A 20,513-nucleotide genomic window follows, 5' to 3' on the forward strand; every position below is an offset into this window, starting at 1 on the left:
TTACTTCTCTCCTGTCCCTGATTGGACTCATATGATTGGTACATTAGACTCTCTAGTGTCATTTCATTCCTTCCTCTGTATATACCAATGCTAGCAAATGAAAAACCAAAATTCTGAAGTGTAAGGAAAAATGTCAATTATGAAATAGCAAAATTCTGAAATGTAAGGAAAAGCATCAAGTATGCACCATAGGTCTCTGTGGTTTCTAACGATTGATCTTCAGGTAAATGTCTAGCAAGTCAATTTTAAAAATTTATTTTATTTTTTTCTTTTTGGGTCACACCCGGTGATGCACAGGGGTCACTCCTGGCTCTGCACTCAGGAATTACCCCTTGCGGCTGTCAGGGGACCATATGGGATGCTGGGAATCGAACTCGGGTCAGCCGCATGCAAGGCAAACACCCTACCTGCTGTGCTATTGCTCCAGCCCCTAGCAAGTCAATTTAAATGACTAGATTGTTGTACCATTTTGTTTGTTTGTTTTGCTTTGGGGATACACCTGACAGTATTCAGGGCTTACTCCAGAGTTTGTGCTCAAGGACCAATTCTGGCAGGTTTGAGAGTCGGTGATTGAACCTAAGTCATCCATATATAAGGCAAACACCCTATCCACTATACTATCATTCCAGCCCTGATTGTTGAAGCTTTTAAAAGAATATATTTATTATAATTACTATCTAAAGCATGAAGGGAAATAGATGCTGCTATTTTTCCCATCTGTCTTTGAAAAAGTGGAGGAAGGGGGATTGCTTTCTATATTCTTGAAAAAGACATTTAAAGTACACAGTAAGTTCAGAAATCCCTAGGCATTTTCCTCTAAGTTCCCAGTGAAAATTGATCTGAATCAAAAATTTATTTTAAAAAATGACCAAGCCATTGCTCCTAGCAGAGCTATCTGAATGATTTGCTAGGTCAAGCAATCTGTCAACTATTTTCCTCCAGATCATAGGATTAGTGTATCAGGCCAGATTCTTATCCCATATAATGTTGAGCAAAGTTATTTTTGGAACTTGACAGAGTACATGATTTGACACTTCTAAAGGAGACTTCTAAGTCTTTACTCCCCCAAACTGAGTGGATATTATAGGAAGATATAATTCCTATGCTAAAGTACAGCTGTAAAAGTGAAATGCAGTTTGACTACATTCACAGTGAGTCTTCAATGCCTTCTCCATTAAATAAAGAGATTGCAAATTAAAATACTCAAAAATTGCAGTTGACATTCAGAAACTCATTATCTTCATTCTTTCCCAAAATCACCATAGCAATTAGTCTAAACTTTAATTGGCCAAAATTGTTCATCATTAAAACCCTGATTTTTAAAAGACAATTTTTTTTTCCTGCTTTGGACTTATATTTTTGAGAATTTTAAATTCATTTCTCTACTAATTCCTGAAATTATCAAACAAATTTGCATATGCGTTTTATCTGTCCAGAAGACATTCCCATTCTTAAACCCTTTCCTTCTCATGATCTCTTCTGTTTGGTCAGATGTATGTGGATATTTTGTGCTAATCAGCAATAGATTGCATGACAGTCTGTATTTCCCAGTGGAAATTAAAAAAAAACTACAGGGACTCAATTTACATTTAGAAATCTCAGCCAAATTTTTTTAGCAGGGATTATTATATTATATTTACAATCCATTTTAATTAAAAATCTTTAGTTTAAGAAATTTCCTTCTTATTTAAATCGCCATCAACTCCAATTTACCCACTATTTTTTACCACATGAAAACTGTTTTCCTTTCCTCCTGTGTTTAGTCAGTTATATTTTCTTTCAATATCTTTTAGGGCTAACACAGTGCTAGAACAAGCAGAGGTAAGCAATGTGTTTTGTAATGTGAGAATGCAAACACACAATTGCATTTGAATAATATGAGAACAAAGAAAGTGGAATATCTGGATATGCTGAGGATCCAAAGGAAGGTATGGTTGTTACCTTCTGGGAAAAGGATGGTGATAAAGAAGCTAACTTGGAACAGAAGATTCTTGACCTGAGAGTATGAGGAAGTCTTTGCCAGATGGTCAACAGAAATGAAGGTATAATAGCTACAGGAGAATCAGTGGAAAAGCTCAGAACAGGAAACTACAGGGTGAATTCAGGTAACAAGTAGCAGGTCCTGGCAAAAGGAGTGTAGTACACAAGACACATGAGTAAGGTAAGGCCTAATTATTAGATGATTTTAAGACAGCATGTGAATTTCAAATAGCAAAATATGGATTAAGAAGAAAGGGCAGATTATCAAAAAGTAAGCAAGATACAAAAGTAGAAAGTATATGTATTTAAATGAACAATATATTTATATATAAAATATATATCATAAATATTTTAGAGAAATCTGAAGAACTTACCATGTACCAGAATAAATAGAAACAAAACTTTTCAGAATCTAATTCTTGCTTATTGTTAACAATTTCTCTATTAAGATAGATAAAAACAAAATTATGAGACAGAGAGAGAAAAGTTGCTTCCTCATAGAATATCATGAAAAATAGAATATATATTTCTGGGACTACAGATACCTAACTACTGGTTCTTAATTTAATCTTTTTCACAAATTCTTGTTAAATTTATAAATATAAAATTAGTTCCATTAGTTTCTGTAAAAATCATGTGCCAAAACTAAAAATGTAAATTGATGACGTATAAACAATATGATTAAATTAGAAATTATATGTTTGTAGAAATACTATATATTCCAATAATATCAGGACAGGTATGGATAAATATAATTCTTTCTATATTTTATGTTGTAGGCTTTACCTAATTCATGTAAATGCTAAAACATATTATCAGAGAATTAAAAAATAGTTTTATTAATTACAGGGAAGACAGGATTATTACTGTAATGAAACACAAGTATAAAATAAAAATTAATGTGGTATATTTTACAAACCAGAGTTGAAAGCCTATGTAAATGAGAGTAGACATCATACTATATTATGTCAAATTATTTAAATTTCTTTATTTACATAGGTTGATATCATATTTCAAACAATCGTCACAATTTAACTTTTATTGACTTGTTTTCTGATTTACCATTTACCATTTACTTGCATTTACCATTACTCTAACTTTATTTTTTTGAGCAAGTAAAATAAATTTGTTTGTTCCTGCCAAAGGGGCAGGCTATGGCAGGGAGAGGGAAAAGGAGTATATTGGTAGAGAAAAAGCCATATGGGTGGTGAGATTGGTGTTGGCACATTGTATGACTGAAACAACAACCACTATGAATGACTTTGAAAATCATGGTGATTTAATTTTAAAAATTAATAATTTAATAAACTAAATATCATAATAAATTTAACAGTAAACTAAAACAAAATTATAAAAAATACTCATGTAATCCAAAAGAAGCTAAAGAGGTTTAAAAAAATATGAAAAAAAACAGGACCAGAGTAATAGTATAGGGATTAAGGCGCTTGTTTTCCAGGTGATTGATCCTTGATTGACTCCCCATTGATATTCACTGGTTGGAATTAGCCCTGAGCACAGAGCCAGGAGTGATCTTTGAGCCAGGTCGGGTCTGACTCTCCAAATCCTCCAAAAGAATAAAGAACAAATTTGTACATAAAATAAAAAGGAAAAAAAAGTGTCAAAGCAAGATCAGAGACTTAGATGCAATAATATCAATAATGATAATAATTCATATCATTTAAATAATTCAATTACAAGACAAAGACCACCAGATTAGATTTTTAAAATATCACCCTATTATGTGATGTCTACATGATATATATTAAAAATTGTGGAGAGAGGTCTGGCCCATATCCAGCTGTAATCAGGGTGTTATCCTGGCTCTGTGCTCAGGGATCACTCCCGGTGGGCCATGTACAAGGCAAATGCCTTAACCGCTGTACTATCTCTTCCATCTCTTTAGCCTTTAAACCCTGTTTTTTTTTTTTAAATAAATAGTTTAGATAATGTGGTTATAGTAATTTTAACACTCAGTACCACAGTGGTTAAGACTATCCAAAGTGCCCAGAACCCTTCATTACTTTCCTTTCCCCCAAAACCTCCTTTGACTGCTCAGTAATCTCAATTTTATAATCCAAGGTTTATGCATTATCTTTCTTCAGTATGTCTATTCTCTTGTTTTTTAAATCTCTATATACCAAAGATCAGTTAGATCATCTGCTATTTTTCCTTCACTTCTGACTTATTTCACTTAAAATGATACCAGTTTCATCCAAGTTGCACTATATACAGATATAGTGTATATTGCATTGTATATATATACATATATACCGCATTATATATACACACTATAGATATGTATAGATATACACATATATATCACAACCATATCCATTCATCTGTTGTTGGACACTTGGGTTGTTTCTATTTCCTGATTATTGTAACTAGTGTACTACGATGACTATGAGTGTGCATGTATCCTTTTGGGTTAATGTTTTTGTGTTGGGGAGCGTTAGAGATCAAGAAGCAGAATTGCTGGATTAATACATAAGGAAGCTCTAGTCTACAAGTTTATGGGGGTTTGGGGCCACCCCTAGTGATACTTAGGACTTATTCCTGACTCTGCATTGAGGCATTGTTCCTGCCATAGGAACTCAGGGGACTATATGGGATGCCAGGGATCAAAGCCAGGTTAGCTGCTTGCAAAGCAAGCACCCTACCCCTTGTACTATCACTCCAGACCTTCCAGTCTTAATTTTGTGAGACATTTTAATAGTATTTTTTAGTGAGACTTAAAGATGAAATTTGCACCAACTGAATGAGGGTTCCTTTTATGGCCACATTCCTGGGAACACTGATTGTTTCTATTCTCCTTGTTATATACCATTTCCATAGGATTGTTGTTTTGCTTTCATTATTGTTTTGATTTGCATTTTCCTGATAAAAAAGTCATGATCAATACTTTTTCACAACTTTTTGGCTGTACATATGTTCTCTTTGGAGAAGTGCCTGTTTATTTCCTATTTTTTTTCTTTTTGGGTCACACCCAGCGATGCTCAGGGGTTACTCCTGGCTTTTGCACTCAGGAATTACTCCTGGCGGTGCTTGGGGGACCATATGGGATGCTGGGGGGAATCGAACCCGGGTCAGCAGCGTGCAAGGCAAACGCCCTACCCGCTGTGCTATCGCTCTGGCCCCTATTTCCTATTTTTTTAAATCAGGCTATAGTTTTTCTGTTGTTGAGTTTTTTTTATGAGGACTATATATCTTTTATCTAGTAGTCCTTCATCCAATGTATGATGCACAAATATATTCTCTCATTCAATAGGCTGAAATTTAATTTTAGACAACTTTTTATACCCAAAACATTTTAAATTTGGTGCAGTCTCATATATTTATTTTTTTGTATGTTATTTTTGCCAGTGGAGTCAAATCATTGATGGTAAGGCTAAGGTCCCTATCCTAAAGAATTCTGCCTCTCATTTCAATTACTTTTATGGATTGTGGTCTAATGACAAGGTCTCTAAAGCACTTTCAATTAGCTTTTTGTGAATTGTGTCAGAAACACACCCAGTGCTCCCAATAACATTCATTAACAAAGCTTTCTTTGCTCCACTTTGCACATCCAGCACTTTTGACATAAATTAATTGCCCACATAGCTAAGGATTTATCTCTGGACTTTTAATTTCATTCTATTAGTCTGACAGTGTCTTTTTATTCCAGTGCCATACTATCTTGATGATATAGCTTTATGTTATAATTTAAAGTCAGAAAATGAAATTTTCCCCAGTTTTTTCTTGTAGTAACCTTATCTATTCAGTAAGTTTTATGATTCTGTGCAAATATTTGGGAATGTTTGCTTTATGTCTTTAAATAATTTTATTGGAATTTTGACGGGGACTGCATTGAATCTGTATAATGCTTTGGGTGGAGTGGTAGGGTTGTTGTTGTTGTTGTTGTTTTAATTGAATCACCATAAGATACAGAGTTACAAAGCTGTTTATGGTCTCATGGTCAGGCTTTAGTCATACATGTTCCAACACCCATTCCTCCACCATTGTCCACTTCCCACCACTAATGCCCCCAGTTTCTCTCCCATCACCCTCCCCCAGTCTGTCTCTACCTGTCTCTATGGCAGGCACTTTCTCTCTGTATCTCTCTGTCTCTGTCTATCTGTCTGTCTGTCTGTCTGTCTGTCTGTGTCTTTTCCCTCTCTTCCTTTTGTGCATCATGGTTCGCAATACAGATGCTGAAAGATTATCATGGTTTTTCCTTTACCTATTTCCAGCATGCAGTTCTTATCCAGAGTGGTCATTTCCAACTATCTGTTATGGTGGTCACTTCTCTATCCTAACTGCCTTTTCCTCCTTCAGCACTTGAGGCCGACTTATAAATGGGGACCAATCCTTCTGACCTCTGTTTCTACTGTCTTTTGGTATTAGCCTCTTATTATGTCTTTTTTTATATCCCATAAAAGAGCCCAATCATCCTATGCCTATCCCTTTTCTTCTGACTCATTTCATTCAGCATGATACAGAGTGGTAGTTTTGACAGTGTTAATTTTAGCAACCTATGAACATAAAATACTTTTTTTATTTCCCGCTATTCTTTTCCATTTCTTTCAAAAGTGATTTTTAGTTTTATTGTGTAAGTTTTCTTCATACTTTGTTAATTCCTACTTACTTGATGTCCATTAATACTATTTCAGATGGAGGTTTTTTTTCTCTTCTAGTTTGTTCATATAGAAATTTTCATATAGAAATGCAACTCCTTTTTGTGAGCTGACATTTTTTTTAGCCTGGAGCTCTCATCCACAGAAAATAAAGCAATTTTCTGTGCTGGTTATTGTTTTTAGGAATTTTTTAGTGAAATTGTTAGGGTCTTCTATGTTATTATCATGCCATCTGCAAATAGTGAGAGTTTAATTCTTTTCCATTTTGGAGCTGTGATTTCTCCCCCCCCCCCCACCCCGATTGTTTTGGCAAGGAATTTCAAAACTATACTGAATGATAATGTAGAAAGTAGTCATCATTTTCTTGTGCCTAGATATTTAATTTTTTTCTTTTGCTTTTTGGGTTACACCTGGCTATGCTCAGGGGTTACTCCTGGGTTTGCACTCAGGGATCATTCCTGACTGTGCTCGGGAGACTATATGGGATGCTGGGAATTGAACCCAGGTCGGCCGTGTGCAAGGCAAACGCCCAACCCGCTGTGCTATCACTCCAGCCCCGATATTTAATATTTTTGAACACTATTTTGAATAGTGTAGACACTTTGATTGCTTCTTTTCTAGTTCATTATTTCCATAAAGCAATGTGGTAGGTTTTTGTGTGTTAACTTTGTTGCATGCTACAGAAGAATGACCAATAGGCACATGAAAAAGTGCTCATCATTACTTCTTATCAGGAAAATACAAATCAAGATGACATTGAGATATCATCTCACACCAGAGAGAATGACATATATAAAAAATAACTGGAAACAACCTATGATGGTGGGAATGCAGGGAAAAAGGAACTCTCATCCACTGAGGATAGGAATGCTGTCAGGTTCAAGGTTTTTGGAAAACAGTAGTGAGATTTCTGAGTGATCATAATAGAACTGCCATATCCAGCAATAACACTTCATGACATCTACCCCAGTACACAAAAACATTCTATAATGAGGACATATGCTCATCATTATTCATTGCAGTACATAACACAAGAGCTAGTCTAGGTGTCTGATAAAAATTAAGTTTATAAGGAAAGTCTGGTATATATACACAATGAACTACTACTCAGCTTCAAAGAACAACAAAATCACGAATTTGCAGTGACTTGGATGGAACTGGAGGATATCATTTAAAGTGAAGTAAGTCAGAAAAGGAGGACAAATACTGGATGATCTCACTTATCTGTGGTGAGAATAAAAGGATGATGGAATACAAAGAAGGAGTATCTATATTACTCTTAACCCTAGAAATAACAACAGGGAAGAAAAGAAATTAATCTCTTTTTTTCATGAGGGGAAATTTATGAGGGGAATTAAGAAGAGGCAGGCAGAAGGTAATAGCGTAGGCATCTGGGGCCTTAGGCACACAGGTGGTGTTGAGGTGTGGTTTATGTATCTATCTATCTATATATCTAACCATGAGATCTAAACTGTAGCAACCAATGTGCTGATCAAGGAGGCAGACTGGGTATGAACAGAAAAATGGGGACATTGGTGGAGGGAAGTTGACACTTGTGATGGGCTTGGTATTGGTACATTGTATACCTGGAATTCAACTATGAATAAGTTTGTAAATCAGGGTGTTTTAATGAAAATTTTGTATCACTGTATCACTGTCATCCTGTTGTTTATGCATTTACTTGAGCGGTGCCAGTAACATCTCCATTTATCCCAGCCCTGAGATTTTAGCAGTCTCTCCTTACTCGTTTTTCCCAACGATTGGAGGCTCTTTTTTCGGTAACCTGTTATTGTTACTGTTTTTGGCATATCAAATACGCCGCAGGGAACTTGCCAGGCTTTTCTGTGCAGGAGGAATACTCTCGGTAGCTTGCGGGGCTTTCATTTTCCCATCAAATATATATATATGCCTCTATGATGATGTGTGGCCGGGCAGTCCAGGAATATGTTCACTCATGCAAGAGACTTGGCCTGAGCATGTGGAAAGTGGCTTGGAGCATGGCAGCGGTTGGGTAGTGGAGGTCGGCTGCTGGGGCTGGGTCCCTTGGGGCGGGGAGGACTCTTACCCGCCCCCCCCCCCTTTCTGGGGCACCCCTGGTGCGAAGTACAGTGGCATGGTTATGGGGGCCTCATTTTATGCTCCCTTCCAGGAGAAGCAGCTGTGAGTTCTGGAGGGTGGCCAATGAGGAGATTATCTGGTGCCGGCAAGTGTTGAGAACCACAAGGGGTGCTAGGAATTCAACTCAGGTCAGCTGCATCCAGGCAGGCTCCTTACTTGTTGTACTATCTCTCAAGCCCCCATAAGAAATATCTTTAAAACTGAGAAAATGTGGGAAAGTGAATGAGTGAAAGATAGCAGAGAAGGTTATCTTCCTTAGCAATAAAGGAAGATAAGAACAGGTAGTTAGAAAGGGGCAGAGGTTTGAGAGATTTTATTTTTTTCCTACTAAACCAGATGGTCCTATAATCTAAGAAAAAGCCTAAAGAATTGATGTTCAAATAAGAAGCATTTAAAAATTTCACTTTCAATGATGCTCACAGAAATGATGTCTCACATAGGTAGGACTAATTTGAAGTTCTGTGTGCCCTAGGGAGCCCTACGTTTCTTCTTATACTCTGGACAGCATATCATAACAAAAAAAACTAGTGTGTGCTTTAAAAAACAGGACTATAGAATAAAGAGAATCAGGAGACCCTTTTTTGTGGTTCATAGTTGAGAGTTAGAGTGACAGATCGCCAACAGCCTGCACGGTCCATCCCAAGAGGTGAATATAGCATGTCAGTAGTACAAGGCACACATTTGTATGCTTCTTTTTCCTTAAATGTTATCACAGCCTAGGTGTCGACTCTAAATTTATACTTGGGAATTTGCCCATTGGGTACAAACAAGCTGCAATCCAGGACATGGTCTAAACTGCAGAGCAAAGGAAGTGAAACTGTTCAAGGGTGACCTACAAGATTAAGTGGGAAATGTGTTAAAATAGTTGACTGAGATTAAAGGAACCCCAAGGGGGCCGGAGCGATAGCACAGCGGGTGGGGCGTTTGCCTTGCACGCGGCCGACCCGGGTTCGATCCCCGGCATCCCATATGGTCCCCCAAGCACCGCCAGGAGTAATTCCTGAGTGCAAAGCCAGGAGTAACCCCTGAGCATTGCTGGGTGTGACCCAAAAAGCAAAAAAAAAAAAAAAAGGAACCCCAAAACTGGGATTATGTGAAACATTAGTGTGAGAAATAAAGGAATGGGGCAGGACAAGACTCAGAACTGGGACTTAAAAGACAGCCAGTAAAAATCCCAGGTCCTTGTGAAGAGGAAGAAAAAATGAGAGATGCTTTGGGATGCGGGGTGCCCTAGGAATTTATGGAAGTTAAACTAGCTGAGTGTTTCTCTGCTGTCCCCTGCATTCTTTGGGAATACATTTCTTAGAATAATCAAATTTCCACCACATCAAACTATCTGTGGGTAATAAACTAGCTACTGTGAAGTTGGCTTGGCATCTACCTTTGCACCAATTTAACACCTTAGTCCTTTCTCGCAAGGTTGTTTTTTATTTATACGTCTTGATTTTCTTTGCATTTCAGTGATTGTTGTCTTGGCACATAGTCCCAGCTGTAGACAGCTTTTATTTTTAAGGTTTCCCTATTCAGAAAGAGTGGTCCCCGTTTAGGGACTTCACTGTCATTCCAAGCTTTTCCTGAGATATGACCCTGCAGCTTTCTTCAAATTCAAGTCATTGGGGAAGTGTTTTGAAATACTGAAAAGACAACATTTTGTACAAAGGAGAAAAAGCAACCAAAAAAGCGATTCCCAAACCAGCCAGATACCATGAAAAGGAAAGGAAAAGAAAGACCGGAACCAAAAGGACAAAAGACATAAATCAATTCTTTAATAAGCCAGTCAAAAAAAAAGCACCATGACCAAGGGCAATAACTTGGTAGTTGCAAGCAGGGAAAGAAATTCTCATTTCATAATTCCCCAAAGTACCCCCCAGAGTACTAAGGTAATAAAAATACTTCCTACTGTTAAATTAAGAAAGCTTCTTCTGGTCCACACTATTGGCAAATTGTTTGGTTTTTGAGGACTCATTGAAACTCATTCAGCTAAAGATTTTCAAAGGGTAAGTATACTATTTGAGTGAAGCAATCTTTTGCTAAACTTACACTTTCAAAAGACTAGAATAAATTAGGTAATAATTAGGAATTAAAAAATATTTAAATATTGCCACAGTGGGGGGCTCTTCTACCCCCCACTAACAGTTGATACATGACACAAGAAAGGGTAACAAATATCCTTAGAGAAACTGTACAGGCAGGCATAGTATCAGTTAAACATGGAGGTGCTGATGCCCAAATATGCCACATTTGGATCCGTTTGAAGGGCCTGGAAGTAGTGGAAATTCAGAGAGGTTTGAGAAAGCTAGTTCCATGATAACTGAATTACAGGAGAAATATCCTAGAAAACTTTAACCTTTTGTCACCCCCAAATAAGAGCCACATGCAAGGCAGGTGCCTTAACCCCTTACTATCTGTCTGGCCCAGGTTTTTAAGAAGAACTTAAGATAAAAAAATTCAATAAATTAAATAAATGGTGTTTCTTCCTAAGATACTTGTCACTTGCAGTAGATATATAAGAAATACTGATGTCAAGTTTATACTGCTGTTAACTACTTGAAATACCTCATGATCGGCTCTCAATCCCCTCTGATTGACTCTACTTACTTCCCTTCTGCTCTGACTAAATATGGTGCCTTGTCTAGGTTCAGCTATTTTCAGTAGGGTGAGAAGGAATTCTAGATATAGGAGCAGAAGGACAGGTTTCCAGAGTTAAGTTCCATCTTTTTGTTTTTGGGTTTTGGGCCACACTGGCAGTTCTTGGGCCTTACTTCTGGTGCTACGCTCCTAGATCATTCCTGGTAGAGCTTCGGAGACCATATGGAGCACCAGCAATTATGTCCAGGTTGGCTACGTGCAAGGCAAACACCCACCTTCTATACTATTACTCCAACCTAAAAGTTCAGCCCCATCTTGCTATTTCTTCTCCTCTTCATAAATGTCTTTGCCTCTGATGGCAATTTCTGATGCCTTGCTCATTTGATTACACATTTTGCATCTCCCTCTTCTACTTGTGCTCAGCACCTCAAAATCACCATTACTTATTATGATTTATAATCTTCTTGTCTATCTTCTTAAAACTGTTTACCCATTCCTCTTATGTTATAAGTATGTTTCTTTCCACTTACAGTGCTTCTAGTGACATCTACATTATTCTGCCCCTAAGAAATATTCTTAGTCAATGTGGTATAAGAGAAGTAAATCAACTCATGATTCATAAAATTTTGAAGAATGACAATGTGTCTTGCATTTATTTCTATGTTTTCCTCATAGATCTAATGATTTTAACTTTAAATCCAAGGTATCTGTGGCTTTAATTGCCAAATTACCTTTTGTGGTTGTAAGAAATCATAGGGTAAGCTCTCCACATCCAGTAACTAGCTCCTATTTGTGGATTGGTATTAATTTTGCTTCCTTTGCTAATATCAACAAGAATTTAGGGAATAAACAATAGTACTATTAGGTCAAGTTTTGAAATAACTTGAGCTTAGAATCATATCTCAGCTCTGTTATGCAATAACTTTGATATTGATAAGAACAAGAATATTAAGTTTCCCTATTTACCAGAGAGCCTGATACATAGAAAGTTCTCAACATGTGTTAACTATTATGGCGATGATATAAATGTGTCATAAATCATTAAGAATTATATGGAGGCTTTTGTTTGTTTGCTTGCTTGCTTGCTTTTGGGTCATACCCAGCCATGCTTGGAACTTATTCCTAGCTTTGTGCTCAGGGATCACTCCTGTAGGACTAGGAACTATATGTGTTGCCAGGGATCAAAGCTAGGTTGGCTTTGTACAAGGCAAGTTCCCTGCCCGCTGTACTGTCACTCAGCCACAGAATTGAAGATGGTCTTTAAGAGGAATTTCTTTAGGATATGCATGACTTCTTGACATTCTCATGTCTATGACATTCTGTCTAACCCTAGCAGAACTAACCAAAATCCTTTGTTGACAAAGCTTATCAGTTTTCCTTATTAAAAGTGTTTAGAAGGTCAGCATTTACATTTCTGTCTTTGTGGATATATGGTCCCTTCCAAAAGCCTCTGCCGACAGGTTCTACCAGGTACATTACTTCCTATATAGTCAAATGCTCTCTTGTGACACACTTACTTGAGGCAAGTGACTCAGAGTTCATCAATTAACCTCAAGAACCACTTGGAAAGGTTCCCTCCTGCATATGACTCAACATATCAGCTATTCATATCTCAACAGGAAATAAGGTCAGAAGAAAAATGCCAATCACCGCTTTTCTACCATTTCTATATTTTCTTATTATGAGGGTCTCAGATGCTATGTTAGGTGTCTTAAATTGCCCTCTCCCTAGAATTCTTCCTGGTTCTAAGAAATTTGCTATTCTGGACTTCAATGGCAGTCTTCCCTTCCAAACGAAGCATTATGAAAACAAATGTGATGACTGTAACCTCCTAATCATTGCTTGACTCCCAGTTTCTTGCCCATTATCATAGAGAGATTAACAAGCTTGTGGTTTAGGACCAGGCTACTCAGTTAAAAAAATCAAAAGCAAAAAAACAAAAGTCTACCACTTTTCTCTGTATGGATTTTAGCAAGTGATTTAAATTACTTGTACTTAGGTTTGCTTGTTGAAAAACATGTTATTTTAATAACAGTATGAACCTCTTAAGAAAGATTAAATCAGTTAAAATTCATAATGCAGAATAGTGCTTGGCACAGAGAAAGAAGCTATGAAAGTAGGTGCTCAATAAATATTTGATGGATGAATAAATGCCACAGTACCTCCAACCATCAGCATTCTGCAGACATCATTTAATCAATCTGAAGAGTCCAGCTGCCTTGAGAGCATCTTGATTTTTTTCCACACATGTTTTTCACTTATTGCCTTTCAGGCTTTATTGTATTTGTGTCAAATCCATTTGTCTAAACATTTGAAAAAGCAAAACAGTGTTACATCAACTTAAAAAACATTCTAATTTCACTTTGGATTTCAAAAAACTTCAGATGCAAAATGCTTAATGTCCCATCTAAGGTCATCAGCAGCCAAACCCACTCATTTAATTGATATTAATAATGCTATGTATAGAGTATATAAAGAATGCTAGACTAATGTTTGTGTGAGTGCATAGGTGTGTGTGTGTGTGTGTGTGTATGTGTGTGTGTGTGTGTATTGGGAGTGGGGCTGGCAATGCCAAAGATGAAGTTTCTGCTCAACAGAATTTTGAAATGTAATAAAGGAGATAACCATGCAAACAACTAACTCAATCACAAGGCCCAATCCTCTGGGAGCCTGTGGATATCTGCTTCCTGCTCTGGGAGAGTGTAATCTTTCTGTGTGTCGACAATTTTACCCAGTCTGGCATCTGGGTTCCACTGTCAACTCCTAAGGTTTCACTTTATCAGTTTGTACAATACACCATTTCTTTGTACACAGAAAGTAAGTGTTGGCCATTAGCACTATGTGAAAGGTGGTTTTTTTTCTCTCTAAAAGGAATAAAAGGGATCCTATAAAATTAATGAATAAGGCAAGACTCTTAGCAAAAAGACTTTTCCCAAAGAGGGTTTTTAAAGAACAATTAAAGCAATTAAATAAGGCAAACAAGAAGACTGAGTTGGTTGAAGCCTGGTTCTCTCCCCATATTTCCTCATCCTGGGTCTTTTGACACCGAGTCAATCACTTCTTTGGGTTATTTATTTCTCAGAGTTGTAATATTCTGAGAATTCCCAGAGGAGAGACTACAAGAGTCTGTCAGCTGCAGCGTCTTTTCTATACTGGAATCTGTCAACAGTAGTGTCTTTTCTAGAAGGAAAATTATGAGCAGGAGACAGAGAGAGGAGGGAGAGGGAGGAGAGAAGGAGAGATGGGGGGAGAGAGAAAGAGAGAGAAAGAGAGGAAGAGAGACAGAAAGAGGGAGAGAGAAAGAGAGAGTTTCTTTCCTGACAGCTCAATATTTTCTTCTACACATTGGTAAATTCCTCTAGCTTAGTTCTTCACAAATATCAGGGTTGGTTGCCCCCTCTGCGACAGCTCCCTTCATTATGATTATCAGTGCTAATGCCATGTCATTAATGCTCATGGGGATATGGAGGACTCACACTGAATGCATGCAGAAGGTCACCATGGAAACATTTGTCTCCATAGCTGACTCATTGCAACCCCTATAACTTCTCAACCACATCCTGTCTGACATTGAATTGCACTGGGTGAAGCCACACATTTGGAAGCTCCTATAGGATCATATATATTTTTTTAAGTCTATTAAAAAATCTATGCCAAGGGTCTGTTCCCCAGACTCATAGTAATAATACGTTTGGAAATGTGTTTATGTGGTTGATACTATGCAATTAGTTGTTAACACTTTTTAATAAACAAGTGCAGTAAACATTACCTGTGGCTTTTTCAGTGGCCAGTTACTGGTGAGTATAGTGTAGATAGACACCAGCAAGGAAAAAGTAACCAAAATAAACAAAATATTTGTACTCAACTTATAGAAAAAAGTTCTCCTTGGGGGGAATGTGGTCTATCAGCTTGTATCACAGCGAATTGGAAGGGAATAAAATTGTCTTTGCTATAAATTTCTTTGCCTGTTTCAATGGGAGAAAAAAAGAGGCAAGATAATCCCTGTAGAAAAATTATATTTGAGGACTGCAGACTTCTCACTCAGTTTTCTCATGGGAAGGCCAGATATCAGCATTTCCTAGATGGGAAATAAGGTCTAGCTGGGAGATATCAGGCTTAAATAAAATCACATGAGAACTAGAGCTTGCATCCCAGCCACCTCAGCACAGCTAAATAGAGCAATCTGTCTAGGCTTGCTCTGCTCAGGGCTGGCCGTAATTATACAAACTGGGCCTGGCAGGAGATGCCAGCACGAGAGTAAAAAGGAAACAGAAGCTTTCCTGAGCTGTGCCCGGTCACTGAATCTTCCGAGGTAGGTAGGACATCCTTCTCATTTTTGTTTTTACTTGGGATCCCAGTAGGAAGTCTTAAATGAGTGTAATAATAGTAGACTTTTATATTGCGATGGCTTAAACATATATAGAGCCGTACACATCAGCTCATTTGATTCCATCCAGTATTGTATGATATAGGCAATATTCTGGACTTCATTAAGAAACTGAGGCACAGAATAATTTAGTGATTTCTACATGGTCACATAGCCTTTGCATGGCTGAGCTAGGACATCAACTCAAGCAGTCTGCCTCTCAGTTTGTTTCCTTAAACACTAAGCCATTTATTCATTCCCACATCTCCCGCTCTTCTTCTTCCCTTGCCTTTCCTCCCGTTTCCGGCTCTCCTAATTTTTCTCATCTCCACAGTCTTGTTTCTCTTCCTTTCCTCTCTCATCTGCCATCTATCTTCCCTTTCCTGCCCATTGGCATTCCCATTCCTTCTCTCTTTGACTGATAGGGATCAGCTGATGGTTTCTACCTGGGCTCCAAGTAACACCCCTCCCCCACCTGGCCATCTCCCACCTCAGATAATGGAATGTGACTTCACCTAAGGGAATTTCTTGGGGGGGCTACACCTGACCGTGTTTAGGACTTCCTTCTGGCTCTGTGTCAGGGATCGCTCCTGGCAGTGCTGGGAGACAAGGCACATGCCATCCCAGGGATGGAACCAAGGTCAGGCTCATGGAAAGCAAGTACTTGAACCCCTGTACTATCTCTCTGGCCCACTTCCAACCTAACCTCTAGCTGCAGATCAGGAACAGATAGTCTTTGTTTCTGCTTTCTCCCTTCCCTGATCCCCCCCTCCCCCCCCTCCCCGCACCAAACCCTCTCCATGGCCCTTCCCCCTCTTCACTGTCAAATTACTCTCAGAAAGGCTGGGTTATCTTAAGCTCATAGGATGAATTCAATCTGCTTGTTTATATTGAAGTGCTCCTGTTTCATGAACTTCTGTTTCTTTATTAAACCTTTGTTATTGAAGTATACCATATACATGCAGCTGTGAACCATACCATATTTATGGTGCTATGTTCCCCAGCAAATCCATGTGTTGAAACGTGAGCACTAATTGTGATTATATGTAGAGGCCTTAAAAAGTTAAGATGCCTTTAAAAATTTAATTAAGGTTAAACAAGGTCAAAAGTGCCACTCCAATATGATTAGACTATTCCTTATCTTCTAATACAAAAGTAAAGAGATGTTGAAGATGGTCCTGTACAAACAACAAAAACAACAAAAAGACATGTGAAGACACAGGAACTGCAGGAAGACTTCAGAAAACATTGTTGACACTTGGAATTTGGAGTTTCGGTCTCCAAAACTTCAAGAAAAACATTCCAGTTCGTTCAGTCACCCAGTCTGTGGTGTTCTGTTATGGCAGGCAAACACATATGGAGAGATAGGCAATCTTACGTGTCCAACTTGAGAGATATTTTCATGCTTATGTGCTCAAGTCACCACTGATCAACTATAGATCATTTACAATACCTATGGATGCTCTCCCTGGCCACTTATCACTAAAAGAAAAAAAAACAAAAAAAAACCAACAAAAAACAACCCCCTCCAAACCTCATATCTGCATTTTCAGATCTGCCGAAATGGTACGCATGGGTGGGTCAACCTTCGTTTATGTGGGGGATGCTGCCTCTCTGAGGTCCATCAGATCTAGCTGACCTAGCTGAAGAGGTCATGGTCATCTACCTGCTTGTCTCAACATCTATTTTGACTTTTACACTTTCATTCATTTGGCAGCATACCTGTTTGTGATCTGGATGACTCTCACTTAGTGGCTGGTGGGGTTCTCCTGGCAGTGCTCTGGGGACCATGCAAGGCTGCAATTGAACCCAGACCTCAGCATACCAAGATGCACTTAGTCCACTGGGCTGTTTCTCTGGTTTCTTGGTTCAATGTCTGAACAGGACACAAAGTGATTGCACAAATAATATAGATGTTCTAACCTGTTCATTTCTATTCCTCACTTATTTCTGAATTTGGGGACTGGAGGGAATTATAACATTTCTTTCAAAACCTGCTTGACTGGATAGGCCCAAGGCTGAGAAATCTTTAGTTTCCTATTATTTGTATCATAAACTACTTGAAGCATTCAAACAATATAGATGTTAGCACAATAAACTTATCACCTGATTTCAGTAGAGGCAATTTGCTGTGTTTATGTCTAAAAAAAGTTAAACTACTCTAGTAAATGACAGTTTATATTCTGTCTTCTTCATGTCTTAAGGTTTCTGGGTTGTGCAAGCAAAACTGCCTCTAAGAGAATTAAGGAAAAAACACATCATAACGGTAATCCCCGTAAATGTCAATCTCTTTCTTTGGAAGGGTGGGGGAGGGGAGGTCCCAAGTAGTGCTCAGGCAACCCCAGGGCCTCACCTGAGATTCTCTTCCAACTAGGTCAATGGTACAGTACAATGGCTCAAGGATGTGAGGCTACTCAGGCCCTCCAGTGCTGAAGATACCCACTCACCACTGCAGGGCTGTCACCTCCAGGGCCACATTCAGCAGTGCTCAGTGACCTCCAGCGCTGCACCCTGTGACGCTTGGTGGATCACATGATGCCCAGTTGGGTGCATTTCAGGCATGTGGCCTAACCCCCATATTATCTCCTGGGCCTGCCTATCTCATTTTCGATGAATATATATTTCATCTGTTGAAATATTCCCTCCATGAATCATTCTAATCTGTGAATCTCAGGAAATACTCCAGGCTCAAATTTGAACTGGTCAGTTTGATGTGACTGGTAAGCCAGTTCTGATTTTGAAGATGCAACTGCAACTTTGAAGAAGCCATAAGCAACTGGAAGTTTAAGTTAATATAGGGCTGACCAGCATGACGAATGCCATTTATCTCATTTCCAGCCTCCAGGCAGGCCAGACCTTGGGATCTACTCACTTATCTTGTACTCTAATCAGACCACTTAAGAGATGCAGAGTGTCAAGTATTCTTTAAAGACTGGGCAGAATCACTAAACTTTTATTATAGAAAATGAAAGTTTGAGCAGAAGATCAGTCTAACTTCCTCAAAGAACTTCTAATAGATTTCAAGGTGACAAAGCTAATACTGGTGGACAATCTGCATGAAGAGTCCTGTGTCCTAAGGGAAGATGTTTAAAACTGAGGAAATTGACATTTTAAGAAAAACAAATGATACCACATTAAAGGTAAGCTGGGAAGAAGATTAAATTTAGACCAGGGTTTACTAATTTATTGGTGAGATTACCCATTCCAGCATGGTGAAGGTAAACTATAAATGATTTTGAACATAGAGAACTCATTGGCTTGATTCACATGCTGCTCTGCAGGCAATGCTGGTGCACAGGTGTAGAAAGGCTGAAAGCAGTTGTTTCACCAGAGTGCCCAAGAACAGATGACTGGATAAAGAAACTATGGTACATCTACACAGTGGAACACTATGCTACTATGAACTGTTAGGAAGAATGAAGTCATGAGATTTGCTTATAAATGAATTGACATGGAGAGTATCATGTTGAGTGAAATAAGTCAGAAGGAGAAGCACATAGTAGACATAGAAATATAGAATGCATTCATTTGTGGGATATAAAGTGTATATACATGTATATATGTGTATAATATATATATATATATATACAAATATATAGAGAGAGTGTGTGTGTGAGAGAGAGAGAGAGAGAAGAGAGAGAGAGGGAGAGAGTATGAGTCTAATATCTAATATCCAGGGGCAGGAGGGCAGGTCAATGGTTGGAAGCTTGACACAAGACTGTGTGGGGATTGTAGGGCATAGGTAAAGGGATATACCTGATAACTTCATTATCGGTATTGCAAACTATAAGGCCAAGAGAGAGAGAGGGAGAGAGAGAGGCGAGAGAGAGGTGTGTGTGTGTGTGTGTGTGTGAGAGAGAGAGAGAGAGAGAGAGAGAGAGAGAGGTGAGAGAGAGAGCCTGCCATAGTGGCAGGGGCTGGGAAGGAAACTGGGACCATTTGTCGTGGGAATGGTGAAGGGCCGGGTATTGGAACATTATATGACTGAAATCCAATCATGAACAATTTTGTAAATGTGCATATCACTGTGATTCAATTAAAAAATAAATGGGAAAAAAAGAGAAAATCAGTTGTTTCTTTATGGTTTTGCTACTCCAGAGCTCATGCAGACAGGTGACAGTCCTCATGTGTAGAAAAGGTTGAATGCTAATCTGAAGAGCACTTATGACAAACAGTGGCTGGGTATGTCAGTCACTCATAGTGTTTGCTTACCTTGCATATGTAATATCCGGGGTTTAATCCCCCTCTACCAAACAAAAATAATACAAAAAAATCTGAAACAGGCAGGCATGATTAAAAAAAAAAAAGAAGAATGGCCTATATGAGAGAACAGAAGAAGAAAATGTAAAAGAAATTTTGCCACTGAAAACTTGCATGTTGTAAGACTCCTAAAAAAGAAGCGAGACTAAGAGAAAGACTAAAAGTATTAAAAGGTGGGCTGGAGTGATAGTGCAGCAGGTAGGACATTTGCCTTGTAAGCGGCCAACCTGGGTTCAGTCCCTGGCATCCCATATGGTCTCTCGAGCGCTGCTGGAGTAATTCCTGAGTGCAGAGCCAGGAGTAACCTGAGCATAGCTAGGTGTGACCTCCCCCCAAAAAAGTATTTTTTTTTTTTATTTAAAGAAATATTTTATTGAACCACCGTGAAAACAAAAAAAATACAAGGCTTTCAGGTTTAAGTCACAGTCAAATACTGATTAAACCACCATCCCTTCACCAGTGCACCCGTTCCACCACCAAGAACCCCAATACACCCCCCTCCCACCCCTCCCCCCCATCTAAGTAGCTGATGATATTCCCATTATTCTCTCTATATATTGAGTACATTTCATATTTCCATACAGAAC

Source organism: Sorex araneus, chromosome 4, assembly GCF_027595985.1.
Source record: "Sorex araneus isolate mSorAra2 chromosome 4, mSorAra2.pri, whole genome shotgun sequence".
NCBI classification, from domain to species: domain Eukaryota; kingdom Metazoa; phylum Chordata; class Mammalia; order Eulipotyphla; family Soricidae; genus Sorex; species Sorex araneus.